The 15,285-nt window shown below is 56.4% G+C and overlaps 1 protein-coding gene across 1 annotated transcript in view; it reads right to left on the bottom strand.

Moving 5' to 3' along the window:
* Positions 1-13,987, bottom strand: part of PTPRS (protein tyrosine phosphatase receptor type S) — a 103,521-nt gene extending 89,534 nt beyond the window's left edge. Inside the window, exon 1 of the mRNA XM_089905611.1 lies at positions 13,786-13,987. The gene's annotated coding sequence lies outside the window, so the exon portion shown is untranslated. The remainder of the gene's footprint in view (positions 1-13,785) is intronic.
* Between the last annotated feature and the right edge of the window lie 1,298 nt (positions 13,988-15,285).

Below are 15,285 nucleotides of genomic sequence, written 5' to 3'. Positions count from 1 at the left end.
AGGTTCCCAGAAGCGGCAGTGCCCAGACCTGGCACCAAATTCACTCCATCCTTCCCTGGGATGGGTAATGCAGGCTGTTTCAGAGGTGGCCCGAGTGCTATAACGAGGTCGGCTCACATCTCAAGAACACCCACTGTGTGCTGGCCCGAGTGAAAAACCATCAGGGGTCTTATTTCCAGGTGGGTATACTGAGGCTCAGAGAACTTCAGCCATGTGCCTGGGTCCCGAGATGTCCCCATTTCACAGACCGGTGAACCGAGGCTCAGAGAAGTTGCTCCATGTGCCTGAGGCCACACAGCCAGCAAGAGGCAGCCCTGGGACTTGGACCCAGGGCTTCCTGACCAGACTTGGAACTGTGGGCTGGCGTGAGCCTGCAGTGGAAGCTCTCAGCTCTGCAAACCAGACACCCCTTGGCCGCGATGGAGGGTCAGGATCCACGGGGACACACAGTGCGAAACCCCAAATGACAAGTGTCGGCATGGAAACAGCCTGTGGGTGGCTGGGCTTCTTCAGGCGTAAAAATGGGGGGGGGGAACACCTAACACCAACTGTATTTTTAAAAATCCCACAGCAATAAAGAGGCTGGACCGTCAGCACGGCATCACGTCCGTGGGCAGGCAGAAGCCCCAGAACGCAGGGACACAGCTATTTTAAAGGGGCTATTTCTGGAGGCCGAGGTGAGAACACGGGGGCGGGAGGAAGGATCAGGAGCAGCCGCTGGGCGGCCCGAACTGGCCGACTGCAGGGGGAGGGGGGAGAGGCGAGTGAAAAGGGAGAACTAGGGAGCCACCTGCTTGGTTGGTGCCAATGCAGGCGCTGCCACGAGCCAGCTGGAGGACCTCAGGCGTCTCAGAGCCTCATCTCTTGCCCTGTGAACGGAGATCTGTGGGTGCAAAACGTGCACGGGGCCCTACTGTGCACAGGCGCTGCTGTGGACATAGCAGAGGAGACGGCCGAAAAGGAGGTGGATGACAAGTAAAAGGCATAAGACATGGAGATGGTGACAGCGATTCCAGTAAAAGCAGAGCAGGAGAGGGGAAGATGGTGGCCAGGAAGAGAGGCGGATTTGCAAATAACACTCTTACAAATCGTTTCGCAAGTAATAACTTTGCAAATCTTCATAGGGCGGTCAGGGGAAGCCTCACTTAAAAATGAGCAGAGACCCGAGGAGAGAAGGAAGAAAAGCACTGTGTCCTGAGGCTCACCTACTGCCGCTATTAGGATCAAGTTGGGCGGTGGATGCCAAAAAACTCACAAGAGAGGCACCTTCACATAAAAGAAGCTCCCAGGTCGTCCTTTCAGGGCTATTTTGCCCACCCCATAATCATCAGGGTCCAGGCTCCTTCCATCTCTTTGATCCCCCATTCTTATCCCTGATACCTGCCTCATGGTCCAAAATGCCTGCTTGGGTGCCTACCATCACCTCCGTATTCCAGCTGGGGGTGGGGAGAAGGAAGCATGTGCTACCTCCCTTTGAAGGCATTTCCAGGAAATTCTGTTCATTTAACCCACTGGTCAGAACTGAATCATATAGCACAGACAGCTGCAAGGTACAATGGGAATTTTTTTTTTTTTCCACCAGGTGGCTATGTGCCTAGATAAGTCAAAGGGTTCAATTGCTGTGGAGGAGAAAGACGGGATATTGGTAGACCCCACCAAAAACACGTAGCCCGATGGGGTTAGGTCTTACTTTCAAACCAGTGTATCTGAGAGACTTTGGCCTGCATAGAGAAGACAGATGTTATCAGGGCCAGCCCCCTGCCTCCATGCCAGGATGCTTTTCATTCATTCATCCCAGGCTCCGCCTCCCCAAATACCCCAAGGTCAGAAACTGGCCGCAGCCCAAGTTCAGGCTCTGTGTTTCCAGGGGCCCCTCGGAAGGCAGGACCCCACCTATGGTCTGTGCTCGCTAAGCACCTGGGCCCAAGGCACCAGGCATCTCCCATCCCACCTTGCGCCTGCCTGGTGAGGATGCCCAGCCAATTCATCTCCTTCTCCTCGGTAAACAACTGTCAGGGAAAATAAATAGTTTTTAATAGGCTCATTAATTGAATTCAGGGAGAAATAACCTTCTCCCCAGGCTGTTGAGAAGGAATACTCAAGACACACACAAGAAAGTCCTAGCACCCTGATCCGAAGGTGGAGACCCCCAAACGGTTCTAGCCATGTTCAGCCACATGAACTCAACCAGCAAGGGCGCCATCCCCCTCCCCGGCTTTTTCCAGCCTTCTCAAGGTTGGAAGTCTCCGGTGGGTGCTAACTGGGCTTTAACGCCTCAGTAGCCCTTGGCCTCTGCTCTAAGCCTGTGGCAGTAGCAGGATGATTTAATGTCAATTTTTTTTTCTTTTTTTTTTTTGGCTCTCATCACATTTATTTCAAAGGTTCTGCCTTCTTATGTCAAGGACATACCAGGTTGCCCATTCATGAGAGTAAGACAAATTTTTCTCCTTTAAGTTTTCAAAGAGAATGGGTTTCAAGAAAACTACCAAGTCACTAGGAGGACCAGATAGATGGGGCAAAAGGCACACGTCAAAGTGAGTGACTGAAATTCGGGTGATGTCGGGGAGAGCACTGGATGCGGAGTCCAGAGGCCTCGATGCAGCCCACAGGGTGACTGAGGCACAGAACTAGAAGGTCAGAACTGACCCCCTGTACCTGTCGAGGGCTCTGGCCACACAGGTGTGACTCAGTTTCCCCACCACAGCTCAGGTGGTCCTGGGGCAGGCCTCCTGCCACCCTGCTCTTAGCACTGCAGCAGGAGACTCGACACCCCTGGGAGAAGCCAGACTTGGGCCCTGCTGCTCCCAGGACCCCCAAACCCTTTGTCCCCCAAAGCTCTGTATGCAGGTCCCCCAATTTGCCCCCAGAAGGCATTCATCATCATGCTGTATTGTATGACGTTTAGCCAGTTCCATCTTTGCCATGCCAGCACTTTCCAAGCACACTCGGTGCAGATCTTTCTAATCATTCAAGAGACAGTCTTTGCTCCCATTTTAGACAAGGAGACTGAGGCCCAGGGTCATGCTGTGCGTGAGGCCAAGATTCAAACGTGGGTTATTCAGATGTCCAATTCAATCCCTCAAAGAAAGCCTGGCCCATTCCTGGGGGCTCCTCAGTGACTTTTCTACCTATCTGGCCGGATGCACACGGTGTCAAATGAACATCAGGGCTACTTGAGTCTTAAAAATCCCCTGGCCCAGTTACTATGCCCTTTGGGGGTTCCCTGCTCCTTTGGGCTTCTCACCTCCTCCCCAGGAGACAAGAAACCTCATGGACTGTTTCAGGGTTCCCTGACCCCATGACACCTGTCCTCAGGGCCCCTGGCTCTCAGCAGCCAATCATCATGGCTTCTGCGCCAAACAGCTCAGACATGCAGAGACTCATGAGGGCAGGCAAGTGGCCGAGGTCACACAGCACCTCCACTGGGGACTTGGTCTCCTAGACTCCCTGCCCAGGGCAGTGGGAACTGAGTCAGGGCGTTTCAGCCGCCTGATGTGGGGCTTTCCCAGCCACCATGACCCACCTAATCTGGACAATTAGACACGCTGGGTCTAGTGCAGGAGGGCAGTGGCTCTCCAAAACCACGGTGGCTGGTCTGGGGAGGGGGAGCCAGGTGGAGCTCCCATCCTGAAAAGGGGGGCAGACAGACCGCAAAACAGCAACTGAGGAAGTAAAATAAAAAGAGTGCCGGGGAACACTGGCTGGATAGGGTTGGCCTGGCCAGAAACGGAGCTCCTGGCGGAGGAAACAGCAAGGACAAAGGCCTGGAGGTGGGAGAAGAAGGAAGGTCAAGGTGGTTGGTACAGAATGAGTGAGGAGGGAGTGGATGGAGAAGCCAGCAGGGGACTGGCTGGCAAGCAGGGTTTGGGTGTGCCAACCAGAGAGGCAAAGCAACTTCCCTGAAGTCACACAGCTCGTAAGAGGCAAAAACATATCTCACATCCAGACCAGCCGACAACATGTCCCTCCTTCTGCGACCAGCCTTCTGGCTCCATAATTGCTATGTGCTCCAGCTGGGCAAAATGAAACCGCAGAGCCTCCTTGTGCAAAAATTATTAAGAATTTCAGGGCTTCCCTGGTGGCGCAGTGGTTGAGAATCTGCCTGCTAATGCGGGGGACGTGGGTTCGAGCCCTGGTCTGGGAGGATCCCACATGCCGCAGAGCAACTGGGCCCGTGAGCCACAACTACTGAGCCTGCGCGTCTGGAGCCTGTGCTACACAACAAGAGAGGCCGCGATGGCGAGAGGCCCGCACACCGCGATGAAGAGTGGCCCCCATTTGCCACAACTAGAGAAAGCCCTCGCACAGAAACGAAGACCCAACACAGAAAAAATAAATTAATAAAAACCCCTACCCCCAACATCTTCTTTAAAAAAAAAAAAAAGAATTTCAAGAAAGCAAGAGCAGATCATTCAACCAAGTAAAGACCCCCTGAACCTCCACAAGCACAGAAATGCCACCTCAGTTCGCCTGTGGGCACATAGGCAGCCCCAGGAAAAGGCTCCAGCGTGCCAGTTTCTCATCCTCACTCCGTGCCTCAGTTTCCCCATCTGCCAGGTGGGGCGACAGCTGCCACCTCTCAGGGCTGCTCTAAGGATGAAAGGAGAAAATTTGAGTGAAGCCGGAGCCCAGGGCCAGACATGCAGTGTAGGCTCCATGACGGGGACTTCATGCCTGTTTGGGTTATTTCTCCTCCGTTGCAGTTGTTTGGGAAATTGTGGGTGTGGAGCTCCATCCACATCTCCCCCAGCAGTTCATGAAGATGGGGGATGGGAGAGCACAGTCATTTAGTCCCTGCTTGTGTACCCTGGGTGCCAGGTCCCATATCAACGTGACAGCATTTAACTCCCAATGACACAGCAGGCAAGATGTATTCCCATTTCATGGATGAGAAAAGCGAGGCTGGGGGCAGGGAATAAGGGGTCACCTCACACAACCGGGTAGGGCCTGGACCAGGATTCGAACTTAGTGCTCTGGCCTCCAAAGGCCAGGTGGGAAAAAAGGGGAAAGACCTGCCCGCAGCAGCCCCTCCATCTCCCAGATCCAGCACTGTCACCAGAAATCCCAGCCGTTCGTGCTTCTAGAATCCATACGTCAGGCGCAACTACCTGCTTGTGATAATCAACTGGGCCGTGGGGCCGGGACAGGTGGGCAGCGGGAACCCGTTAGCAATCTCGGCGTTTGAGTCCAGCAAGACGGTGCAAGGCACGGGAGGCGGACGTTCATGGACAAGCCAATGGCCCGGCCGCCTGATTTCTCTCACCACTGGGGTCTGGAGCACAAATCAGGTTTTCTAAGGCTCAGCATTACTGACATTTAGAACCTGATCATTCTCTGTGGGGGGCCGTCCTGGGCGCTGCGGGATGCTAAGCGGCATCCCTGACCCCACCTGCTCGATGCCAGGAGAGCCCCCAGTCGTGATGACCACAGATGTCCCCAGACATCGCCCTGTGTCCCCTGGAGGAGCGAAATCGCCCCTCGTTGAGAACCACTGTAATGAACTCTACTGATAACGCAGGTGACCCGGTGCCCCAGCCCTGAGAGCCAACAGGTATTTCCGGAAAAGACAAGAGGCGAGGAACGGGTCCCGCAGACAGAAGATAAGTCACAGCCCTGCCCCGTGGGACGAGCCGGCTTCCTTCTGTGTAGCATTTAAGTTTATCATTATGACCAATATTAATATAATCAGAGCCAACGTTTATCGAGCGCAGCTGCTGGCCCAGGCCCTGTTCTCCGCCCTCCCTGTGAATAATCGCGCCGCTGCCTCCAAATAACTCCTCAATGTGGCTGTGATTCTTCGATCCATTTTACAGCCCGGGAAACTGAGGCTTGGGGACAGCAAGTGAGCTGTCGAGTCCACACAACTGGCAAACGGAGGTGTTGTAAGGAGAAGAACGATCAAAGAATGGAAAAATAGGGTAATTTCATGTAAAAACATATCTAGATTTCTGGTTTATCTTGGAAAACCAAGCAGATCTGGCTGTGGAGCCATTCAGGGCTGCCCGTCTGGTGCCCACCACCCCTTGGCATGACCTGCCCAGCCCTGATGCGCACTGGGGTTTGAGAATGACATTTCTGCCATGTCTTTTTTTCTTTTTTTAATTTTTAGTGGAGTATAGTTGCTTTACAATGTTGTGTTCGTTTCTACTGTACAGCAAAGTGAATCAGCTATACACATACATATGTCCCCTCTTTTCTGGATTTCCTTCCCATTCAGGTCACCGCAGAGCACTGAGTAGAGTTCCCTGTGCTATACAGTAGGTTCTCATTAGTTATCTATTTTATACACAGTATCAATAGTGTATATATGTCAATCCCAATCTCCCAATTCATCCCAGGCCTCCCTTTCCCCCTTGGTATCCAAACGTTTGTTCTGCCATGTTACCCTCTCTGGACTGGTGTGAAGACATCCAGCCCACCCTTCTAGTGTGAGGCCCAGCCGGGTGGGTGGGTGGGCAGGCAGGCAGGCAGGCAGGCATGGCTGTGTGGCTTTAGGCAAGTTGCTCTCCCTCTCTGGGCCTCGGCATGACAGTTGTTCCAAGAGGTGTTTCCCCAACTCCCAGGTCTCCACTAGCAATGATCTTTGCACCCAAGCTCTGGGGGCTTTCAGCAAACTCTAGCTGCACGTGTGGAAACTGCAATGTGAATTCCTCAGTGTCGGGACCCCATGTGGTCACCCACCTCTTGCTTCTGCTTCCCTCACCTCCTGCCACACAGCTGAAGATGCTCCACCTCCCAGCTTTGCACCCGCTGTTCCCAATACCTGTTCAACTCAGAAAGGTCCCCCTGATGCCCACCCCCAGACAAAATAGTGGCCTGGTGACCTGTCGGGGGCCATGGGATTTCCAGTCTCTGCAGAGCCCTACTGCAGCCGATATATTTTCTTGCTTAGCTTATTTATGTATTCAGCCTCTCCCAACAGACTGCAGGGTCCAGGGGATGGAGGACCGAGCCTGCCTTGTTTACTGCTGTATCCCCAGAATTCGACTTTCATTTGCTTTTATTTACAAAAAGAAAGAAAGGAAAAGAATGTACAAAGCGCTTTCTGTCTACCTGGCATGTATTTGTTCATGAGTAAAGCAACACCAAAGCACCCATTTTACAGATGAGGAAACTGAGGCGCACGGCCGCTACATAACTAGTCCAAGGCTCCACAGCTGGTCTACATAAATAGTCTGAGGCCCCACAGCTGGTGAGCAGCAGAGCTGGGATTTGAACCCAGAGTCTGGCTCTTGAGTTCTCTGGCCGCCGGTATTCAACAAATACTGATTGACTGAATGAATGAATTGGCAAATGAATGAATGAAGGCTCACACACCAAGCTTATAAACTGACTGCTTTCCTGAGCGCCTCTCAGCAGGGCCCGAGGCAAAGCTGAGCCCACACGGCCCTGAATTGTCCCGGACCTCCCCCCAGGCACTCACTCAGATCCACCATAGCTCTGGAAGTCGGGGGGCCACTGTCTGAGGTCTCAGGAGTGCGGGAGCCACCTGCCCTCTCCGCCTGCCTTGTCTGGCTTCCCATGGCTCAGATCCTGCCAGGCCCTGGCCCGGTCCTGCTGCAGAAGTGGGGCGGCCTTGATTAGGCAGCCAGTGACGGGGAACGCCCCAGTTTGCAGTGGCTGAGTCATCCTAATGTTTCTCCCATGCTAGACCCCGTGAGGGTCTGAGGGTTGGGGGGTGCTGCTGGGGAGCCCCCACCGGGCAGGTCTGGCTATGGCTCAACACATCACTTTACACGCATTAACTCATTTAATCCTCCCAACAAAGCTATGAGGTGGATAGCATTACTCTCCATTTTACAGATGTGACCATGGAAGCACAGAGAAGTTGAGCAACTTGCCCCAGGTCACACAGCCAGCGAGAGGCAGAGCCGGGATTTGAAACCAAGCAACCTCGGACCAGCGTCCATACTCTTACCCTCTGAGGAAGGCAGCTGGGAGCCCCGGAGTCTCCACAGTGACTCGCACCCAGCAGGTGAACCGTCATCAAAGCTACTTCTTTGACAATGGGGCAGAGCCCCAGCTCCTTCCCAGGGGTTAAGACTTCAGGTTCTGGCAGCCACTAGTCCTGGGTAAGATTTCCTGTTCTCTCACTTGTGGACTGTGTGACCTCAGGCCAGTGAAGACCTCTCTCTGTGCCTCAGTTTCCCTGTCTGCAAAATGGGGTTCCGAGCATGCTCCTAAGGTGCTTACTCAGCGTAGGACCTGGCACAGGCACCAACTCCAAATAAGTCAGAGCAGCTATTATTATCCCCCGACATCCCCTCATTTGCTGATCACAGGGTTAATTATAAGTGGCATTAAATTATACACACACAGACGCATCGACCTCCCTTCCCCAGAACCCCTGAATTTCCACCAACACTCAATTACCCACACGACAGCACGACAATAGAGCATCTTCCCGGCCCCACTCCACCTGGCCTGCCTCCATCCGAGGGTCCCAGGCCTCTGGCACTGAGGATGTGACACCATTTGGGGGCCGGGCGTCATAAGACAGATGCAGCCAGCAACCGATGACACGTCCAAGAGCTGAGGGAGGCGCTTTACCTACAGCATCTCCTGTCCAGGCTTGCCATGAAGCAGGCTGTGATTGCTCTGATCTTAGAGATGAAGGAGCACAGAGAGGTCAACCAACCAGCCCAAGTATGCACAGTAGGGTGGGTGCTGGAAATCAGCGCCCCCCTCCAAGCCAGAGGCATAACTTCATTTTGCAAGTGAGAAGGCTCCCACACAGAGAGGTTAAAGGGCAGAGGCGATGCCACACAGAGAGGGAGAGAGGAAGGAGAGAACCAGGAAACAAAAAAATCGGGATTTTCAGTTTCCCTAGGAGGAGACGCCTGGCCTTCCTACAGGGGACTAATGTAATAGCAAAGAGTTCAAAAAACAAACCGAAAAAAACTCAAAAGCCACAGGGACCATCCAGGGAGTTCTGGAGAAAATCTGCTTCAAAAAAAGGGTATCTATGGGAGCGGGGTCACTGTGACCCAGAAACCCAAGCTCCAAGCCCCAGATCAGGGTGGAATCCATGGGAATGAGTATGGGGATCTCCGGGGAAAGAAACCTCGGTGTGTTTTCAGGTCTGGAATCCTTTTGGCCTCCGCAGGACTGGGAGGGCGCCTCGATTCCGAGAACAGGAGAGGGATTCCACGGCCAGCCCGGGATTCCACGGCCAGCCCGGAATAGCACCAACCCCCAGGTCCAGCCTGGCCAGACCCGGGGGAGGGGCAGCGGTATCGGCAGCTCCTCAGAGGAGGGGAGAGAGAAGAGAGACAAAAATAAAGCAACACGAAAGTCGGGGCCTGTCCGTGAGTCACTCCCACCCGCCTGTTAATTTTCGCCTTTGCAGAAGTGTAAGCCAATTGATTTTTTTCATGCTCCCCACACACAACACCCCGCCCCCCGCCCCCCGACAACGCTTCTGAAATATCAGAGACAAGACAGAAATGGTACGTCGGGGTTCTTTTTTTTTCCCTTTGTGTGTGTGTGTGTGTGTGTGTGTGTGTGTGTGTGTGTGCCTTTGCTTTCCTTAAAGAAAAAAGAGAGAAGGGGGAAAAAACCCACAAACCACACTCGAAATCCGCGAGCTTCTAGAAGGCCAGAGGGGGTGACAAGTTGGACCGCTGGGTCAGCAGACCCAGGTATCACCGCTTCCTGTGCATCCCAAGCTAAGATCTGCCCGTGTCCGGGCTGTCCGTCCTCCTGGTGACAGGCTGACATGAGCTTGAATTTCACCCCCTTCCAACACCCCATCTTCTCCGGCTATAAGCCAGGAGCTTTCTTGTTCCAGGCTGAAGTCAGACAAAATGTTTGAAACCATCTGAAAAGCCCTCATTCTCCCCAGCGCAGTGGTGTGACTTTTGTCCACGGACCCACACGGGGTTTTGTCAGCTTGGCACCTGGATCTTGCCCACTGTCCCCACTGGCGGCTGAGCCCCCCTGCGTGGCGGGCAGCTGGGGTCTCTCCACACTCCCCCGCCAGGCATATTTTGTAGCGGGGAAGGACAGGGCAAGGGCAGAGAGGGGCACCTCCTCCTTGCAAATTCTGGGAAACAGGCCACCCACCCACGGAGGGTGTGCCAGGAGGCCGTCCTAGGTGCAGAGGAAAGCGGGGTGGCATCTCAGCACCCCTGCCTAGGCCTCCTGCCTCTTTCCAGAAGCACAAGCCCTCCCTCTACCCCCAGAAAGGGAGCCACGGCCCGCAACGTGCTGGCCAAGCCCACTGCACTTCCCAAGGACCTTTCTCAGGCTCCAGATGACTCTACTAATGGAACCTAATGCAGCTCCATCTGGGGGTGGGGGTGGGTGGGGCGGGGATAGCTTTCAGCTGCAAACATTAAGCTTTGTCAATTATCCCCCAAACCCGCCAGGTTTATAAATATCCGTCTTTATTTTTAGGGTTTTCCTCCCCATCCTGAAGTCTCTCAATGCCCCCCCCACTCCCCCCATACGCAATGGCTACACTAAAGTCACGCGAAGCAGGTGAACCCGGGGCTCCCGGGTGCCGCGCCTCAGAGCCACGTAGTCCCTGCCCATTCCTGCCTGCCCCTTCCCAGCCACCTCGCTGACCATTGTTTGGTGGAGCAATCAGCGAAGCCACAGGTCTCCTAGCGCCTGGCTCCTGGGAGCGGCAGCTGGAGGTGCGCTGTGCTCCAACACCTGCGACAGGCTGTTCAGTGCCAACCCAGAAGGCAGGAGGGGAAATCGAGTCACCCCTGGAAAGCCGTTTGCTGAGGGGAAGTGGATCTGTCTCCCCAACCCGTCCCAGGTCTAGGGAATACCAGGCAAAGCCCCACACTCTGAGCAGCCCAAAGAAGAAAATGAGCGCCCAGTGATGGCTCCAGAATTGTCCCCCCAGATGCCACAACTAAATCCCTGACATCCAGGGAGCTTCTCCCCTTCCACCTGGTCCTGACACCTCGGCCCAGAACCACAGCCCTAGTGTTGGGAAAAAATGCCCCATGTCTCTGAATGGGGCCCACAGATATGTGAAGATGCCCAGGATCCCCTGGGGAAAAAGAAAGGTGCTTGGAATTCTGCAAGGGGCTAGAAACAGAAGCACGGTCAGTGGGCGATGATTCCTGTGCAGGCAGCAGGCAGGCGCCTGGCTGGCAGTGCTCCTCTTTCTGTGCCCACCACAAGGCCAGGGTCCCTGGGGGAGGAGGGTTCCCCCAAGGAGCCCAGCCCACACCCCAGCAGCACCCTCCAATGCCACACCCCGGCCATGCCAGAATGACCCATCCCCCTGTCCCCGCAGAGGGTGAGGAGTGGGCCAGGCGTGGCCTCTCCTCGCAGGATGGCCACCGACATGACAGCACCAGCCCCCGTCCCCCCCTGGGGGGCCAATGTCATCGGCTGGGTGGCAGGAATAGAAAAGCGCAGGAGCTCACCAGGCAGGCCGGGTCTCCCGCGACGTTTTGTTTGCCTGTGCCCAATTATACCAAACTCTCAGGGCAATCGAGTATGGCGGATGGCTGCCCCCAGGGGGCTGGGGGGGGCCGGGGCCCCAGGCAGAAGTGCACCGTCATGGTGAAGGTGCCCCCCAGGCCCGGGCACCGGGCAAGACGAAGCTTTCTGGAGGGGGAAGAATGGAGACACAACAGCAGGCATCAAGAGATGCCTCTTGGAGGGCATTGTGGGGGGCAGGTAAGGGGAGCCAGCCAGAGACCCAGGCCCAAGTTGGTGGGCTCTAGGATTGGGGGGTGGGAAGCAGCCGCCCCCCAGCCCCAGCTGCCTGCCTTCCGCAGCCAAAGTATCAGCTGGCAGAGGAAGAAGAGAGCTGAGGGACAGAAGGTAGGCGAGATTGGCAGGGGGAGGGGGCACAAAGGAAGGGGACCCTGGGAGGGGGAGGGGAGCTATGCAAATGGTAGAATCGACAGAGTCCCTCAGCGATTAATAAAAGCTCCAGCAGCGGCGGTTGGTATCACAGGAGTAGAGGCGCGGGCTGGCTCTCTCTTCTCACTGGCGCAAGGTGGCTCAGAGGGGGAAGCGGGGCACCCCAAACAAAAGGAACCCTTGCCCCCTGCACCCCAGGAACAGCAACAATGGGGAACATCAAGGGAAGACTAGAACCCCGGCAGCCAAAGTCCTGGGTGGGGGGCGCAAGGAGACCAATGGGAACCCAGAGCAGGTGGGTCCCTGTCCTCGGGACCCTCGGGGACCCTCCGGCTTTTGTCCCCGCTTCTCAGAGTCCTAATACCCAGCCTGGACACCTCAGACGCCCACCCACCTCTTCGCGAGCTGGGGGCCAGGCTGGTTTTTCAGGGGTTTGGCCAGAGGCAGAAGGACTCAGAATGAAGACTCCCCCAGATGGAGATGGGGGAAAGGGGAATCCCAGCTGAGCCCGAGAGGGGGAGGGGAGGCACCCCCCAGATGAAGGCGCTGGGGAGGTTTGTTAATTTGGGGGATGAGGACCCTAGGGGGTGGCTAAATTTGAGGAAGGGTTGCAGAGGAAAGGGCACTCAAAAGCTGCTTATTTACGGGGCTACTAGAGGAGGATTTGAAATCGGGGAAGAATCACTAAAGAGGAGGCTCCAGATTTGGGGGGGTGTGGCTGAAAAAAAGATTCCACTTTGGGGTGGATTCTCTGATTTGAGAATTTTGGAGAGAAGGCAGCCGAAGGAGAGTTCTCTGATTTAGGGGGAGTTTCGTGGGGGTAAGTGCCCAGGATTTGTTTGTGTGCTGACGGGGGGAGGGTGGAATTCTAAATTTGGGAGTGATTTCCGTAAGGAGCAGTAAACTTGGCCGCAACCCGGCCAAAACCCTTGCGCTCAGAGTATGGGCGCTCGAACTCGGAGGGCTTCCCTTCGGGCACGGCGCCCCTCCACCCGCACCCCCTTCAACCTGGTTCAGACGGCTCCGCCCCCGGGATGACGTCACCGCCCCTCCCCCCAGCCCCCGAGGGGGCTCCCGGGGCGTGCAGAACCCGCGAGGCTGGCAGCTCCAGGGGCGGCTTCCCCTCTCCCGGGATCCCCACGGGGCCCCCAGCTCCGAAGGGAGGTCGGGGGCCGGGCGCGCGCGCCCGCCCGTCCGCCAGAGTCCCTGGGGCTGGGGGCTGCCTTGCCCCACCTGGGGAAACTGGGAGGGGGAGCTGGGGCCACAGTAGGGTGGGGCAAGGCTAAGGTAGCGGAAGGCTCCCCACCAAAGGATAGATGAGGCCGGGAGGGCGCTAGGGGGAGACAGCATTGAGTAGGGGGTTCTCTAGGGGAGGGGAATTGGAGAGCGAAGGTGGCGGGCACAGCAGCGGCCCTGAGAGCACCGGCCAGTCGGTGCCCCCCTCGCTCCCACCGGGAGCCGACTGTCCCGGGCTGGTCTCCACTCCGGGGCGCTCCCTGCCTCCGGGACCCGGCCGGGGAGCCTGGCCGGGCGCCGCTGGGGCCAGCACCCCCTCCCCACACACGCGCGTCCTCCCTCCGCGCCTTTGCCCCGCCCGCAGCCCGGGGTGGTGCAGCCGGCGGCGCTGGGCAGCTTCCAACGCCGCGCTCCGGGCGAGTCCAGCCCAGCCCCCTCCCCCGCCGCGGCGAAGCCCCCCACCCCGCCCGCCGAGCCCTTCCTGCTGCCCCTGTCTGCCCCGGCCCAGCCCCTCAGGGGCATTGTTCGGACGCAGCTTGCCGGGCTCAGCGGCTGGGCGTGCAGCCGGCTGCAGCGGAGCATCCTCCAAGCACAATGGCCGTGTAGGCTTCCCCGGCACAAAGCCGGCGCTTTGCCCACTCCGCTGCCTCCGAGAACCCCATTGGAGCGCCTGCATTTTTTAAAATCGAATTCATGATTTTTTTCCCCCCTTACCTGGAGGCTGGCTGGGCTGGGCTCCCCCGGCTCTGCCCCGCTTCACATCCTGGCTGTTGCATGGGATTCGAGCGGAGCCCGAGCGCCAGCGGCTCGCGGCGTGCGCGCGCCGGCCGGGCTGCCGGGCGGGCGGCGCGAGGACACTCACTGCGGCTCGCGCTCCCCTCGCGCCGGCTCGCGCGCCCCCCCAGCCGGTGACGTCATCCCTTCCGCTAGCGCCGCCGCCGCCGGCTGGGGGCGGGGCCGGCACGGGCGTGTCACTGCGCAGCCGCGTAGTCGCCACGCCCCTCGGCCAATGAGGCGGCTCGGCGGGGTCACGTGGCCCGGGGCGTTTAAAGGGCTGTGGGAGCACGTGGGGCGTGGGGCTTCGCGCGACACGTGGGTGGCGGCGTCAGCCCGGGATACCCGTCTGTCCGCGGGTCCGCCCGCTAGCCCCAGGGCGCTTGGCCCAAAGGCCGTGGTGTTTGCCATGTGCTGCTGTAAACTCTGCCATGGCTCCCCAGTGCCCTCCGTGTAAAATGCAGCCCCCTCTGGGAGGCCCATTTCTCTGCGTTCGCACCCATCACTCTGCCTCCAGGTGTCCATACCTAAGCCAAGCCAGCTTCTTACAGTTCTTTCAATCTGTTCACTGCTGACTCAGGGCCCTTGTCCCTGCTGTTTCTTCACCTGGAAAAGTCTTCCCCCAAGATCTTTCCCTTCTCTTTTTTCCCGTCTCTGCTTAACCTGCAGCTCCTGGGAGGAGCCTTCCTTGACCATGACCATCAGCCACCCCACGCTCCATTCTCTGTGCCATTGTCCTGATTTAATTCTGGTCATGCTAGGGTGTGGATCTCCATGGGGCCTGGAGATCCCTGTGTCTTGGCCGCATGAATAAGGGAATGAGTGAGGGAACATTTCCTGCAGATTAACCACTTTACAAACATCTCTTCTAATTACCATCAGCTGCTGCCCTTGAGGCAGGACAAACCAAAGTAGGAACCCCAGCTCAAACACTAACTTGCTGTGTGGGGCCCTGCCTCAGCTTTCCCACCTGCAAAATGGGTTTGCTTCTCTGGGTCTCAGTTTCCCATCTGTGAAATGGGGCAAGGTGTCTGCTGCTCACAAGAGAGTGTAAGGATGAAGTGTGATACTGTGCCTGCTTGGCCTGTAGTTGGTGCTTGAAAATGGGATAATGAGAAGAGGAAAAAAAAGAAAAGAAAAACAGAAAGATTACCACGGAGGGTGGGAGGGCTCAAAGACACCAAACAAGATTGCACATAAAATTATTGTATTCTGAACCTGCTGGAAGGGTTTTATTTCTCCAAGATATGTGTTTGGAGAGGGCCTCATCCCCACAAAACGACTCAAGTTTAGAATTTGGGGTTTTTTCCTCCAAAACCATTGATTCATTCATTCCTGGCCAAAGATGCAGATATAAACAAAAGGCATTAACTCAGGGAACAAAATGAGAAGGCGGAAGTCATAAATAGGAGAAAAGAGAGGAAGAGAATGAATAATTCA

The sequence above is a fragment of the Delphinapterus leucas genome, unplaced genomic scaffold (genome assembly GCF_059928025.1).
Source record: "Delphinapterus leucas isolate spDelLeu-1000000601 "Yukka" unplaced genomic scaffold, BTC_Dleu_Yukka2 spDelLeu_asBTCV2_sq25, whole genome shotgun sequence".
In the NCBI taxonomy this organism is placed as follows: Eukaryota; Metazoa; Chordata; class Mammalia; order Artiodactyla; family Monodontidae; genus Delphinapterus; species Delphinapterus leucas.
The sequence above is the reverse complement of the archived record's forward strand: the minus strand, read 5'-3'. Positions and strand labels throughout refer to the sequence as shown.